This window comes from Equus asinus, chromosome 24 (assembly GCF_041296235.1).
Source record: "Equus asinus isolate D_3611 breed Donkey chromosome 24, EquAss-T2T_v2, whole genome shotgun sequence".
Classification (NCBI taxonomy): Eukaryota; Metazoa; Chordata; class Mammalia; order Perissodactyla; family Equidae; genus Equus; species Equus asinus.
Window position 1 is genome coordinate 14,271,372 of NC_091813.1, and position 13,223 is coordinate 14,284,594.

Here is a 13,223-nt window from a genome sequence, read left to right on the forward strand (position 1 = left end):
CAATTCACTTAACAAATATTTGAGTGCCTACTATGTGCCAGGCTCTATTCTAAGCTCTTGGGATATATTGATAAACAAAGATCCTTGCCCTCCTGGAGCTGACATTCTGGCACGGAGAAACAGACAGTAAACATAATACATAAATTATCTTACATAGTAGAAGATAATAAGCTGTACTGAAAAAGGAAAAAACAGTGGAAGAGGGATCAGGAATGAGGAATGGTAGAATACTAAAATACTGAGAGAGTGACCTTTGAGCAAAGATTCAAAGGAGGGGATATCCACAGGAAGAGTGTTTCAAGCAGAAAGAAAAGCTAATACAAGGATCTAAGGTGGCACTATGCCTAGTAGTTCAAACAACAGCAAGTGTGGCTGGAGCTTGCGATGTTAGAGATGATGTGTCAGTTATCAACTTATTGCCTCTCAGCTCCAAATATGCCCTTCAATATATGCTCTCTGATAAACAATAGAATTCCTTAAAACAATGTAATTCTCTTTTAAAGTGCCCACTACATTAGGTTTTCTCAGTAGAGGTTCTGGAGGAACGCTGCAGAGGGAAGAGGTTTCCTGCAATTTCCAGCATAGTGGGAAAAGTGGAAGGAGGCTGACGGGGGAAAGGTCACTTTATGGGTGTAAGAGCATCTGAAAGAGCCTATCCCAGCTACAGGCCCAGAAAGTGGTCCCTCTGGGACCTTGCGACAATGGCCTGGCCATAACCTGTCTACAGCTTACTGGACAGAGAAACTAAGATTCCTGCCTGGCCTACATATGGCTGCATGGGGTCCTGAGGGTCCTCAGGGTCACACACAAGGCAGCTGACCCTTCTGCAAGCCCTGTCTGTAGGACAAGGACTGAGAATATTCATTTCTGTAAATCCAACCTTTCTTCAAAATGGTAGTAAAATTGACTAATTTGTAGTTGACCTCCTTTCTCCTCTGATGCTTGTCCCCTGCCTGAACTGCCTGTGAAACGATATGCCTCTCAGAAACAGAGATTTGACTTCCTACTTTTCTCCTTACTCAACAACTGGTAGAAACTAGTAACTTGAAATTAAGTATAGAAGGAAAAGAAATTTAGTAACAACTAAATTATCTGTTCTTTACATTTTTTTATAATGCCCCCAAATTCCTGGTGACATGTACTTTATTATTCTTCCAAATTCTCTTTTCTGTAATCATGGTAGTAAAAGAAGGCTTTTACAATCCAGGGCCCTTGAGACTGTGTTTCCAGGTGTCCTGTAATTTTGGTAGATCATTTCTTAACAGAAAAATCAAGCCTGAGGTAAAGATTAAGAATATAAAACAGTCCAACTTAAGACCAGTTATTATTACCTTGACTCTTAAAAAGGGTGTGCAGTAAAGGGTTAACTTAGCACGTTTATGGTGTTCAAACTCTGCACATCCCAAAGAAACAACTGGCCTCTGATAGGCACCTGGGACATAATTTCTAAGCCCTTTGAATCTCCTGCCTGATAAAAGTGTCTTTGTATATACCTGGGACTTTGGGCCATGCCAGATACTTTATACAAACAATCTGATTTATGATGAGCCCTGGGGCCATGCTGTATCAGTCTGATCTCTAGAGGGGCTGGAGACTGAGTAACTAAGGTCAGTCATGCAGGCACAGCGTTACGAGACTCCCAATAAAAGCCCTAAATACCAAGGCTTGGGCGAGCTTCCCAGGTTGGCAATACCTTGTCATTGCCAGGAAAGATAAGAACTATCTGTATGACTCCCCTGGGAGGACAACTGGAAGCTCATGCCTGGTGGCTTCTAGACTCTGCCCTATGTGTCTTTTGCCTTTGCTTAATTTAATCTGTATCCTTTCACTGTAGGTAACCACAACCATAAATAAAACAGCTTTTCTGAGTTCTGTGAGCCCTTCTAGCTTATCGTTAAACTGGAGGACAATCTTTGGGATCCCCAACACAAAGGTAAAAGGCTAACTTCATCATAAAGAAGAGCTTTACCATCTTTTACAGCAGAAATCAAGTTAATCATATACCTATCCCTGTCTAAACACCTTATCTTTGGGTCTCATTGAAAAACATGCCACATGAGAGATTAGTGAAATTGAAAATGTAGGCCTCTGGTTCCCTAATTAAAGGCTCAAGCTATTGATTTTCAAATATTTATTAAGGGATGCAGCAAAAGTAGTACTAAGAGGGAACTCTATAGCAAGATAGGCCGACCTCAAGAAACAAGAAAAATCTCAAATAAACAATCTAACATAAGACCTAAAAGAACTGTAAAAAGAAGAACAAGTGAAACCAAAGTTAGTACAAGGAAGGAAATAATAAAAATAAGAGCAGAAATAAATGAAATAGAGACTAAAAAGACAATAGAAAAGATTAATGAAACTAAGAGCTGCTTCTTTGAGAAGATAAACAAAATTGACAAACTCTTAGCCTGATTCACTAAGAAAAAAAGAGAGAAGGCTCAAATAAATAAAATTAGAACTGAAAGTGGAGAAATTACAATGGATACCACAGAAATACAAAGGATTATAAGAGAATACTATGAAAAACTATATGGCAACAAATTGGATAACCTAGAATAAATGGATACATTCTTAGACTAATACAACCTCCCAAAACGGAATCAAGAAGAAATAGAGAATCTGAATAGACCAAGCACAAGTAAAGAGATTGAAATGGTAATCAAAAACCTCCCAAAAAACAAGAGTCCAGGACCAGACGACTTCTCTGGAGAATTCCATCAAACATTCAAAGAAGCTTATCCTTCTCAAACTATCCCAAAAAATTGAAGACGGAAAGCTTCCTAACTCATTCTACGAGGTCAAACATCACCCTGATACCAAAACCAGACAAGGACAATACAAAGAAGGAAAATTATAGGCCAGTTATCTCTAATGAACATAAATGCAAAAATCCTCAACAAAATATTGGCAAACCAAATAAAGAAAGACATTAAAAGGATCATACACCATGATCAAGTGGGACACAAGGATGGTTCAACATCCACAAATCAATCAACATGATACACCACATTAACAAAATGAGGACCAAAAACCACATGATCATCTCAATAGATGCAGAAAAAGCATCTGACAAGATTCAACATCCGTTTATGATAAAAATTCTCAATAAATGGGTATAGAAGGAAAGTACCTCAACATAATAAAGGCCATATATGACAACCCACATCACCATCCTTCTTAAGGGTCAAAAGCTGAAAGCTATCCTTCTGAGAACAGGAACAAGACAAGGGTGCTCACTCTCACCACTCTTATTCAACATAGTACTGGAGGTCTTGGCCAGAGCAATTAGGCAAGAAAAAGAAATAAAAGTATCCAAATTGGAAAGGAAGAAGTAGAACTCTCGCTGTTTGTGGATGAGATGATCCAACATATAGAAAACTCTAATGAATCCATCAGAAAACTATTAAAAATAATCAACAACTACAGCAAAGTTGCAGGTACAAAATCAACTTACAAAAATCAGTTGCATTTCTATACACTAATAATGAACTAGCAGAAAGAGAAGTCAAGAATATAATCCCATTTACAATTGCAATAAAAAGAATAAAATATCTAGGAATAAATTTAACCATGGAGGTTGAAAAACCTGTACATGGAAAACTATAACACATTATTGAAAGAAATTGAACATGACATTAAGAAGAGGAAAGATATTGTATGCTCATGGATTGGAAGAATAAACATAGTTAAAATGTCCATATTACCTAAAGCAATCTACAGATTCAAGGCAATCCCACTCAGAATCCCAAAGACATTCTTCATGAAAATAGAACAAAGCATCCTAAAAGTATAAGGAACAAGAAAAGACCCCAAATAGCCAAAACAGTCCTGAGAAAAAAGAACAAAGCTGGAAGCATCACACTCCCTGACATCAAAATATACTACAAAACTATAGTAATCAAAACAGCATGGTACTGGTACAAAAACAGACACACAGATCAATGGAAAGGAATTGAAAGCCCAGACATAAAACCACACATCTACGGAGAGCTAATCTTTGACAAAGGAGCCAAGAACATAAAATGCAGAAAGGAAAGTCACTCTAATAAATGGCGTTGGGAAAACTGGACAGCCACATGTAAAAGGGTGAAAGCAGACCATTATCTTACACCATTCACAAAAATTAACTCAAAGTGGATTCAAGACTCGAATGTAAGGCCTGAAACCATAAAGCTCCTAGAAGAAATTATAAGTACTAACTCTTTGACATCAATCTTAGCAGCATCTTTTGAATACTATGTCTACCCATGCACGGGAAACAAAAGAAAAAATAAACAGTTGGGACTACATCCAACTAAAAAGCTTCTGCAAGGCAAAAGAAACCATGAACAAAACAAAAACACAACCCACCAACTGGGAGAAAATATTTGCAAATTATATATCAGACAAGGGGTTAATTTCCAAAATACTTAAAGAACTCATATATCTCCACAACAAAAAAACTAACAACCCGATCAAAAACTGGGCAGAGGATCTGAACAGACATTTTTCTGAAGAAGATATACAGATGGCCAACAGGCACATGAAAAGATGTTCAACATCACTAATCATCAGGGAAATGCAAATCAAAACTACAATGAGATATCACCTGACACCTATTAGAATGGCTATAATTACCAAGACAAAAAATAACAAATGTTGGAGAGGATGTGGAGAAATGGGAACCCTAATACACTGCTGCGGGAATGCAAACTGGTGCAGCCACTATGGAAAACAGTATGGAGATTTCTCAAAAACTTAAAAAAAGAAGTACCATACAAATCCAGCTATCCTACTACTGAGTATTTATCCAAAGAACTTGAAATCAACAATTCAAAAAGATTTATGCACCCTATGTTCATTGCAGCATTATTCACAATAGCCAAGACATGGATGCATCCTGAGTGCCCATCAACTGATGAATGGATAAAGATGTGGTATATATATACAATGAAATAATACTCAGCTATTAACAAAAGACAAAATCGTCCCATTTGCAACAACATGGATGGACCCTGAGGGTATTATGTTAAGCAAAATAAGCCAGACACAGAAAGACAAACACTGTATGATTTCACTCATATGTGGAAGAGAAACAAACACATGAATAAAGAGAACAGATTATTGGTTACCAGAGGAGATGTAGGTGCACGCATGGCAACTAGACTTTCGGTGGTGTACACAACGCATCCATACAGAAGCCAAATATTATTAATGTATACCTGAAATTTATATAATGTTATAAACCAGTGTGACTGCAACAAAATAAAATATTTATTGGTAAAATAGTGTATTTGGTAGCTCCAAAAAATGACATACATCTGTATTTATTGTCATAGAAAATGACCATGATAATCTATTATGTGAAAAAATAGATTACTAAACAATGTATATAGTATGATCCTATTTTCATTAAAAATATCAAATATATATTTATCATTAAAACAATTAAAATCCAATGCTGAGTACAGTGTGAAAAAATAATGTTACACACTGTTAGTGCAACATGACACAAAGTTTCTAGAAAGTTACTTTATCACTTATCTATTAAAAATTAAAACCTTGAAGGGGCCAGCCCGGTGGTGCAGCAGTTAAGTGCGCACATTCCGCTTCAGCGGCCCGGGGTTCACCGGTTTGGACCCCAGGTGTGGACATGGCACCGCTTGGCAAGCCATGCTGTGGTAGGTGTCCCACATATAAAGTAGAGGAAGATGGGCATGGATGTTAGCTCAGGGCCAGTTTTCCTCAGCAAGAAAAGAGGATTGGCAGCAGTTAGCTCAGGGCTAACCTTCCTCAAAAAAAAAGATTAAGTTAAATTTAAAAGAAAAGTAAAACCTTGAAGAGCTCTTTTGCCCAGTATTTTCACTTATAGAAAGAGTCCCATAAATTTTAAAATATATATATACAATGATCATAATAGCAAAAAATTAGAAACAATCCAAATGCCCAGAAATTGGAGTTGATTAAGTAAATTATGGTTTACATACACAATTGAATACTATATAACACTAAAAAGTGAGGTAGATTCATATATACTGGCATTGAAAGAGTCGAAAATACATTGTTAAATGGAATACTACTCAGCCATAAAAAAGACAGAATCGTCCCATTTGCAACAACATGGATGGACTTTGAAAGTATGATGTTTAAGCAAAATAAGGCAGACAGAGAAAGACAAACCCCACATGATTTCACTCACATGTGGAAGACATGTGACACATGGACAAACACACGGATACCAAAGGGGAAGAGGGTTGGGGGGTGGGCATAAGGAGTAAAGGGGCACACATGTGGTGACTGACAATAATGTACAACTGAAGTTTCACTGTTAGAAACTAGTATGACCTCAATAAAAAAAATACAGCTAAAAAAAGAAGCAAAATGAAAAACAAAGGAGTCACAGTATTATATGTCCAAAATAGTAGTAACATGTATGTATACATAACATGTATATGTATAAAAAAGCCTAGGAGGCACCTGCTGTGGTTTAGTGGTTAAGCACTCCACTTCGGTAGCCCGGCTTTGCATGTTTCATCCTGGGAGGACCTACACCACTCGTTACCCATGCTATGGCAGCAACACACATACAAAAATCAAAACAAAATAAGAAGATTGGCACAGATGTTAGCTCAGGGCAAATCTTCCTCAGCAAAAGAAGAAGAAGGAAAAAAACCCTAGGAGGCACTGTCGACGAAAATAATCCATAACCAATCTATAAATGAAAATTTGGGTGAGTTTATTCTGAGCTTAAATCTGAGTATTATAACCCGGGAAAGTCTTTCCACAAAGGAACAGCACTCCAAAGAAGTGGGGGTACATAGGGTGGGTATATACCCTCAAAGAGGGTGTTTCACATATGATTGAAATGTCCCTTTTACAATAGTCACGAGGCTGCTCTGTCAGCACAGCAATTGATGGAAACAGCAGATAGGCCTGCTGTATCAGTGAACCCCGCAGGCTGGCAGGTCTGTTGCCTCGAGCTGGGCGGTCACAGATGAGCTGAGCGCTGCAATCAGTTCCCAGCCTAAAGAAAGATACTTAATCTTTAAGGAGATGCTAACGTTGGGAGGGGGAGGGAAGTTGCACCTTTATCTCAAAATGTCTAAGCAGATATACAATGCATGCTCAATGGCCACAGTCAGCCCCTTTTGGAAAAAACAAAGTCAGGCCTAATTAGGTTTATACCACATGGCTTCCTCATATACTCCAATATATCCTATTGCTTGCCATTTCAATTTGTCAGCATTAACAACAAAATGCTAGGGGGCAGGACTGCAAGGCATGTGGGAAGTTATGGATTCTTTTAAGGTTTAAATTGTGTATAAAGAACGCTTCTTATTAACGTAATAAGACAAAGCGATGTATTTGATAGATTTTAATAATCAGCACAATCAAACCGCCACACGGGTTGTTCACTATCCAAACAATGGCCTTCTAAGAAAGGCTTTAAAAACATCAATTCCAAAAGGCTGGACATGTGTCAAATAAAAATGGCAAGGAATAGGATATATTGGAGAATATGAGGAAGCCATTTGATATAAACCTAATTCGGCCTGACCTTGTCTTTCCAAAAGGGCCTGACTGGGGCCGTTGAGCATGCATTGTATATCTGCTTTAGATTTTCCCTATGGCAAGAACAAAGGCCCTTCAGGTAAAGGTGCAACTTCCCTCCCCCTCCCAACGTTGGCGTCTCCTTAAGGATTAAGCATCTTTCCTTAGGCTAGAAACTGATTGCTGTGCTCACCTGTGACCGCCCCAGCTGGGGACAATAGACTTGCCTCCTGCTACGCCCACCAAGATAGCAGACCCACTACCTGCTGTGTCCACCAAGTGCTGTGCCGACAGGGCAATCTTGTGACTATTGTGGGAGGGACATTTCAATCCTCTGTGAAACATCCTCTTTGAGGGTATATAACCACCCTTATACCCCCACTTCTTTGGAGTGCTCTGTTCCTTTGTGGAAAGACTCTCCCGGGTTATAATCCTCAGATTTAAGCTCAGAATAAACTCACCCAAATTTTCATTTATAGATTGGATATGGATTATTTTCGTCGACAATGTTGTCTGTTAGAAATTTGACAGCATAATAGCTTTAAATGATAGCTAAAATTGTCTAATGTCTCAAAGTTTTTATGGGTAGTCTAAACATCATTATTGGGAACAAATGGTTTAGATATAAATGAAATGAGTTTATAGATAAACTTTTAGCAATAATTATAGTTTATGGTATGTGTATTTAAAATAACTTCCAAAATGTTTTTGGTAACTCGAAATTTTGAAGTTTTGCTAGGTTAATTTGAAGGATAAAATTCGTTGAGTACCTAGGTAATTTCCAAATAAGATATTAGACATTAATTATTAAATGTAAGTTTATCTACTTTTGGCTTCTTATTGCAAAGAGGCTAAAAGTGTTTGGGTCTATTGGAAAGTGTGCCTTGTGTTTTATTGTAAAGTGGCATGATTCTAGAAATTATGAAAAAGTGTTTAGAATGTTGATATAAAAGACAATTCGTAATTGCTTAGTTTTTAGTGTTTACTATGGTCTGTTAAAAGGTTAAAGAGTTCTAATGTATGTGATTAAAGCTACTGGAAATTAATAAGGAAAACAGCTCTGTATTCAAGGAAAGTAAAATGTAAGTTTTCAGTAAAGAAGGTATAAAGAATGGAAATATTTTTGTTTGCTTGGTTAAGGAAGATAAATTTGTCCTAATGTACTAGAAGGGAAGAGAGAAGGCATGGGACAAATTCTGAAGGCAAAAAGAAAGCTGTAGAAGGTTTGTGAAAGAAATTCTGAAAAGAGTTTTGTACCTGGTCAAGTTGGCTAAGATTGAAATGAATCTAATTAAGTAAATGGGTTTTAATATGAAAAAAAAGTAAACTGGTACAAAAATTAGAATTTGGCTCTCTCTCTCTTAAAAGGATAATTTTCTTAAACTCTTAGTCTGCTCTTGATAAAGAGATTATAACAGATTTTTTCCTTCTGAGTAAGTTTACAGAAGATCTATGCTTTGTTAAGGTAATTTCCTAGGTGCAAAAAGACAGGGGTCTCTCTATTAAGGTTTTTTTTTTTTTTTTTTGCTGTTGTCACTTTGATTAAATATTATGAGCCTTGTTTCATTGACCCTTGTTTTACAATGACAAGATCAGCAACCTCTTGATCTTGTTTAAGTGTTTAAAAATCTTTTGATATTTTTGACAAGCTTCTCCCTCAAACAAACAGTCCAGTCCTGAATAAAGGCTTTCCTTTGACTTGGATGAAGGAAGAGAATTTCTCTGGGGATTTTCAGAGGGCCCCTGAAACTTCTCAAAGAAGTTTGTTCTCTCTTCCTATGAAGGAGGGACACTAGTTAGGCTTGTTTGGAATGCTAAATTACATGAGAAGCACTGTCAAGTAAATGATAATAAACCTCAGGTTATATTGTGTAGGTAAATGTTATTCACTATTTTAACCTTGCTACTGATGAGGATTATTTTAGGCTGGTTACTGTTGAAAATTGCAGATGAGGAGACTCTGAGAAGTGGAGATTGCTTGCCCTTTGATAAGAGACATTTGCATTTGTGAAGGAAGTCTCCATCTGTGGGTGTTTCCCTCTCTGCACCAGGAGGAATGGGGGAAGACCTTATCTCTAGAAACTCTTAGTGGGGGTGTCAAGGACTTAAGTCTTGTTTATTGTGCTTGTCTGGTGACCTCATGTAGCTGACTCTCCCCACCACCAACGTCCTCCTTTGTCTTTAGCTAAAGATAGTATTTAGGGTGGTGGCTTCTGGCACTTACTTAATCTGATTTGATTCTTATCTGAAAGTTATAGGACCACCCAATAGCCAGACCCCACCTGCACTGATACCATTTTAACTTTTTTACATATTCTTTCCTTTGTCCTGTAAAGAAATGACTCACATGCCTATGCCTTAGATTTAGCTCTACTGTCAACCCATGTTTGCAGCAGCAGCTCCTCCTGCCCATAGGTCCTGTCCCCATGCTATTCTCTAGATGGGAGAGCACTACTGCCAGACCTTGAAAGAGTCCAAAAAAAAAAAAAAAACACCTTTCTTTTGACTTCTCAGCTCACCGACCCCGCATCAGCTACCTTGCTTCCAACATCACAAGGGGAGAAGACCACGACTGCATTCTATTGTTTAATTTGGTTTACAAATGGGTCTTACTTAAATGATAAACAAGGGTGGTTAATCCAGTAAAAAGATTTGCTTCTACAGGCTTAAGAAATCACCACGGAAGAAGAAAAATAATATATGTAGGTTGCAACAAAAGGGGAAATTAATACTTTTGGCAACTTTCTCCCAGTGGCTCATATAGCCTCTACTACTTGCGCTATATGCCCAAAGTATAATCCAGAGAAACCACTTCATGAGTCACGAGTCCACTTTCCCTTCCTAAGGGACCCTTTGAGGTATGACAATTGGACTTTGTCCAAATGCCACCATCTCAAGGATAAATATATCTTGTAATGATCTGTATGTTCTCACATTGTTTTGAGGCCTTTCCTTGCAGAAGAGCAACGGCTTTAACAGTAGGTAAATTACTATTAGAGAGAATAATTCCTGTTTGGGGAATTCCTACTGAGTTACATAGTGACTGGGGAACTCAAATCTGTTTGTAATGTTTGGCCAATATTGCACTGCGCTTACCATCCCCAATCCTCAGGACTGGTAAAACTAATGGCACAACTAGAACTTAAATGGCAAGCTTTCAGAAGCATTTACTCTCTCACGGCCAAAAGGTCTTGTGCTAGTGCTCCTTAATGTTAGATCTATACTTTTTGTAAACATCAGCTGTCTCATTTTGAAATAATAATAAAACAGCCTATGCAATGAGATGAAGAAATATATGAACCAGCTTTCCTTAAGGGATATATTACATTGTTGTCACGGTCTTACTGAGGTACTTAAAGTAAAATGAAAGATTGGTAGCTGATTCTTTCACAGAGCTCCCAGAACTTAAGGATCTTGGACTGTAACCTGAAGAATTTATTTATTGAAAGAGACATCAAATAAGACTGTTCGCAGCCCTGTCGAAAAGGACCAAACCAGGAGGAGAAGACGACGACATCTGTTGTAGACAGCTGTCCCAAGACTCCGGACTAGGCCTGTATTCCCAACCTTATATCTTCCCATTTAAACATTTGTTATGCTTAAACTGTATACCTATTTTATAATTTGTTTGGAATATTATTATACTTAAAGAAAGTGATTAATTTGGAACAGACTGGTCTTGAAGGCCAGGAATTTATCGAGTGACTCCTAATGGAACTCAATGGTTATGTGGAACAAATCTTTGGCCTTGGCTACTGCCTGGGTGGCTAAAACACTGCACCCTGAGTTTCCTTTAAAAGCAGGGAAGGAGTCAGGCTGAGTTAAAACCTCTTGCCAATCTCCCTCTCTTTAAGGCCAGATGGGCTTGTTCAGTGTTCCACTGGTATGGCTATATTTTCAGCTATATGTGCTTCTTCTTTGGGGCTAAAAGATGTCGTTATTACATATGGAAGCTCTGACTAAATTTACTCAAGGAGCCCTTAATGATAGTCAAGCAGGAATAGCCTTATTAAATACCGAAATAACTTTAATGCAAAAGGCTGTCCTTCAAAACAGAATGGCTTTAGATATTCTTACTGCATCCCAAGGTGGTACATATACAATTATTCAGACTGAATGCTGTGTTTTTGTACGTGATGAATCTTCTAATGTGTCATCTCTGCTAAAGCACATGAAGAAGCAAATGGATGTCTTATGTGAATCCTGCACCCACTTTGATTTATTTGGTTGGCTCCCTTTTCAGTATCAGTTCCCTTTTGCGATCCAGATTGGAATTCCTATTTCTATTATTTATTGGAATCCTTGTACTGGTCATAATATTCAAACTAATTGTTGTTTTCTTTACTCAGTGTTGTAAGAGTAGCATACAAACTAGAGTAATGATTGCTCGACGGCTTGAGATGGTTGATCTATCTTATAACCCTGGACAAATTTCCTTTTCTGATAGAGACCATGACTAAGAATTCATTTCAGACTAATCCTTTCAAAAATGCTGTTATTATCGTTACTGTACTTGTTCTATAATCATATACAATGTAAATGCAAGGTGTCATAGAAAAGCGCATATGCAATGTTTGTGCAACAATCTAAATTAATTACATAACATATGAAATGCTTCCTCTGTTAATAAATACACTTCCATGCTTGTCCACTATTTCCCCCCAACGCGGATGACTAGGCAAATAATGAGATAAAAGCCTAGCACCGAGGGACATGATGGACCCAGGGCACGCAGCAACCACCCTGGCGCTGAAGGACAATGTTTTGATCATCGATGCTTTCTACCGAAAGATTAGAGATCAAAAGGGGAAAATGTCAAATAAAAATGGCAAGCAATAGGATATATTGGAGAATATGAGAAAGCCATTTGATATAAACCTAATTCGGCCTGACCTTGTCTTTCCAAAAGGGCCTGACTGGGGCCGTTGAGCATGCATTGTATATCTGCTTTAGATTTTCCCTATGGCAAGAACAAAGGCCCTTCAGGTAAAGGTGCAACTTCCCTCCCCCTCCCAACGTTGGCGTCTCCTTAAGGATTAAGCATCTTTCCTTAGGCTAGAAACTGATTGCTGTGCTCACCTGTGACCGCCCCAGCTGGGGACAATAGACTTGCCTCCTGCTACGCCCACCAAGATAGCAGACCCACTACCTGCTGTGTCCACCAAGTGCTGTGCCGACAGGGCAATCTTGTGACTATTGTGGGAGGGACATTTCAATCATATGTGAAACACCCTCTTTGAGGGTATATAACCGCCCTATGTACCCCCACTTCTTTGGAGTGCTCTGTTCCTTTGTGCAAAGACTCTCCCGGGTTATAATCCTAAAATTTAAGCTCGGAATAAACTCACCCAAATTTTCATTTATACATTGGTTATGGATTATTTTCGTCGACACATCTAACTTCAACCGCCCGATTCCTCTGGTGAGCCATCATGAATCTGTCACCCACAAATATAGGTATTTGAACTCCTTTCGGATCTATTCCTATCCAGACTCCAGTCTTCATAAACAAGCAGAAGTCAAGGAGATCGTGTACCAGAAAATTCAGTCTGCTAAGCCATAGTGATCAAAATCATCGCCTGCAGGTGGCCAACTGGCGATCAGGGCTGCAACTCGCCAGAAGACAAAAGATGACCGAGGTGGAGCCGCAGAAAGAGCCCTGCCAGCGGGCCACCGCCCTCTGCCCGAAAAGT